Here is a 3,430-nt window from a genome sequence, read left to right as displayed (position 1 = left end):
ACTGAGGGTCATTTGGCCTCTGATGAAGGAAAACATTTATCTTTATGAATGAGGAGCGATGTTTTAAATTACAGTCTAAACTTTCTGACAAGGAGGTTGGAAATAGTACTAACCCTTTCAAAACTGACCAAGATAATTAGCCTCTGCCCCCTCTACTAATGCATCTGTAGATTCAGTACCTATTGTTGTACCTGAAAAACAAGCTAAGGGACCTATTCTTATACCTCTTAATAAAAAGAATAATGCAGGCTAGAGAAGAAAGGGATTTAAAATTCATAAGTCCAGCATTAGAAGCTTTTTCTGTCACATCCACTCCATTTGGACCTAATCCACAATTCCCTCAAGGAGGTTTTTATACTCAGTATGACCAAATCCCTGTCAAAACTCTTAAAGAGTTAAAAACGGCTTGCTCCCAGTATAGAACTAACCCTCCTTATACACAGGGACTGCTATCCTCCTTTACGGACTCTGAATGTTTGATCCCCCAAAATTTAGAGATGTTAGCTCAGAGGCCATGAGGATTCAGAATCAGACTGTAAAGGTTGAAAAGCCAAAGAAATGAAATTACAAAGAGACCAAACAGAAAGAGGAATAGTAACTCCTTGTTGATGAGCACGCCATTTCCATGTTTTCAAAGGTAAAGCAGCCTTTCCTTGTGGCTGTTCTTTCAAAAGCGGAAGTTACAAATTTATGATTTTAGGAGGATCAGGCTTGTAGTCAAGCTAATCGAAATGATAATGCTAACCTTCCTGTCAATATTACACAGATGAACTTTTTAGACAGGGACAGTTTGCTAATTTAGAACAGCAATGTAGGCAAAATATAGGGGTGAGGATTTGCTCTTATCTCCACCGATACAGGAGACCAGTAGATACCTTCCAGAAAATTGAAGCCTTGGCATGAGTCGGAAATAGAAGAAAAGGAGTTTTGACATCTTTGAGCCGTCAGAAAAAGAAATAAAGAGGCTAAGCCTAGAACCAAAGGTTATTAGAGAAATAAAGATGAAGGCGACTACAACACAAAAAGCTGAACTGCCTACTTAGGGGCAACTAAAGAAACTTACCCAGGAGACAAAAATGTTTTAATTAGGAACAAGACTTCAAAAACATCTTTGAGCCTGACCAGGCGGTGGCGCAGTGGATAGAGCGTCGGAATGGGATGCAGAGGACCCAGGTTCCAGACCCCAAGGTCGCCAGCTTGAGCGCGGGCTCATCTGGTTTGAGCAAAAATACTCACCAGCTTGGACCCAACGTCGCTGACTCGAGTAAGGGGTTACTCGGTGTGCTGAAGGCCCGCCCCGCGGTCAAGGCACATATGAGAAAGCAATCAATGAACAACTAAGTTGTCGCAATGCGCAACGAAAAACTAATGATTGATGCTTCTCATCTCTCCGTTTCTGTCTGTTCCTGTCTATCCCTCTCTCATCTGTCTGTCCCTGTCTATCCCTTTCTGACTCTCTCTCTCTGTAAAAAACAAAACGAAACAAAACAAAATACAAACAAACAAACAAAAGAAACTAATAAAAAAAAAATACTGGTCAGTTTGTTGATTGAAATTTACTTGTTCTTTATTTTAAATATTGTATTTGTTCCCGGTTTTTTGTTTTTTTTTTTCCTTCTCTCCTTTTTTTTTTTTTTTTTTTTAATTTTTTTTTTAACTTTTATTTATTTATTTATTCATTTTTTAGAGAGGAGAGGGAGAGACAGAGAGAGAGAAGGGGGGGAGGAGCTGGAAGCATCAACTCCCACATGTGCCCCGACCAGGCAAGCCCAGGGTTTTGAACCGGCGACCTCAGCATTTCCAGGTCAAAGTTTTATCCACTGCGCCACCACAGGTCAGGCTTTTTTTTTTTTTTTTTTTTTTTTTTTTTTACTTTGACATGAGGTACGTGCAGTGTGCATAGGGCTTTGTTCATAGTTTTTTTTTATAGTCCGGCCCTCCAACGGTCTGAGGGACAGTGAACTGCCCCCCCCCCCTGTGTAAAAAGTTTGGGGACCCCTGCCTTAGTCGATCATTGATTGCTTTCTCATATGTGCCTTGACCGTGGGCCTTCAGCAGACGGGAGTAACCGTTGCTCCAGCCAGCGACCTTGGGTCTAGGCTGATGAGCTTTTTGCTCAAGCCAGATGAGCCCGCGCTCAAGCTGGGAACCTCGGGGTCTGGAATCTGGGTCCTTCCACATCCCAGTCCGAGGCTCTATCCACTGCGCCACCGCCTGGTCAGGCTATACCACACTTTTTGAAAAGGCTGTAGCTCTGCCTGACCTGTGGTGGCGCATTGGATGAAGCGTGGACCTGGAAATCTGAGGTCGTGGGCTGAAAACCACGGGCTAGCCGGGTCAAGTCACATAAGACAAGCAATGAGCAGCTAAAATGCAACAACTATGAGTTGGAACTTCTCACTCCCCGTGACCCTCCGACTTTTTCTCCTCTCCCTGTAAAAATCCATAAATAACGTTTTTAAAAACAAAACAACTAACTTTCTAGTTTGACGTCGCCCAACCCTTTTGTTTCGCTTGCCGGAGGAGATAGATATTTGAGAAAAAGACCCTGCTAGGCTAGGGGAAACCGCTTGAAGTATTCTTGTAGTAAGGAACGTACATCACGATCCTGTATCATGTCTCGCCCCGAAACAGAACACTCAAGTCATCCAAGATCTCACCTGACTTCTGTTGCCGGGCATAGATCAGAAGACCGACAGAGTTAAAAGACAGTGGCTTTAGAAGTCTAGTGTCAAAAGCTTAAGCACAGGTCGAGCGAGAGCCCTCAAACCCACGGTAAAAAAATGGGAACAGCCGCCAACCTGCCCGCCTGGGGCGAGCTGAGTGTTTTACCAGAGTAGGTCTGGCAGACCACGCAGCACTAATAAAGAAAAAAAACAAAACAAAGCCGGGAAGCAGAACACGCCTGAATAAACGATCCGTTCTAACTTTCTAAACACAGATGTCAGGGGAGAGCGCGAACGCAGTCCCCCACTACCACAAATTATGCAGTCGAGTTTCCCACATTTGGGGAAATCGCAGGGGTCAGCACATCCGGAGTGCAATGGATAAGCCTCGCCCTGGGAAAACCACCTTCGTGATCATGGTATCTCCCCTGCCAGGTAAGTATGAGTTCCTCTTGCCGCCTCCACCCGAACCACCACGCTCGCTTCGCTCCTCACGCACGGTCACTTTCCTCCAGCCGCCTCCGCATCCTCGCCGCCTCTGGGGACCTTCGCACAACCTCGCCCGGCGCCAAAACAACCTCGGGGGAGATCGCATCTCCGAGCGGGGATATAGAGGCCCCGGCCGCGTAGGACCGGCAGTCTCTGCGTCCCTGCTCATCTGCATACGCCACGCCCCATTGTGACGTTTCGGACGCCACGTCTTCCATTCGGATTCCGCTCGCGGTTCCCGTGGTCCAGCGGCTTATGGTCCCACCGAGGGTGTG

At 46.0% G+C, this 3,430-nt stretch overlaps 1 non-coding gene across 1 annotated transcript; it reads right to left on the bottom strand.

The window, feature by feature from the left end:
- Positions 1-2,945: 2,945 nt before the first annotated feature.
- On the bottom strand, positions 2,946-3,109 carry LOC136377662 (U1 spliceosomal RNA). Its single transcript, XR_010746341.1, has one exon. It is a non-coding gene; the product is annotated as a U1 spliceosomal RNA (small nuclear RNA).
- Positions 3,110-3,430: the final 321 nt, after the last annotated feature.

Source organism: Saccopteryx leptura, chromosome 6 (genome assembly GCF_036850995.1).
Source record: "Saccopteryx leptura isolate mSacLep1 chromosome 6, mSacLep1_pri_phased_curated, whole genome shotgun sequence".
In the NCBI taxonomy this organism is placed as follows: Eukaryota; Metazoa; Chordata; class Mammalia; order Chiroptera; family Emballonuridae; genus Saccopteryx; species Saccopteryx leptura.
The sequence above is the reverse complement of the archived record's forward strand: the minus strand, read 5'-3'. Positions and strand labels throughout refer to the sequence as shown.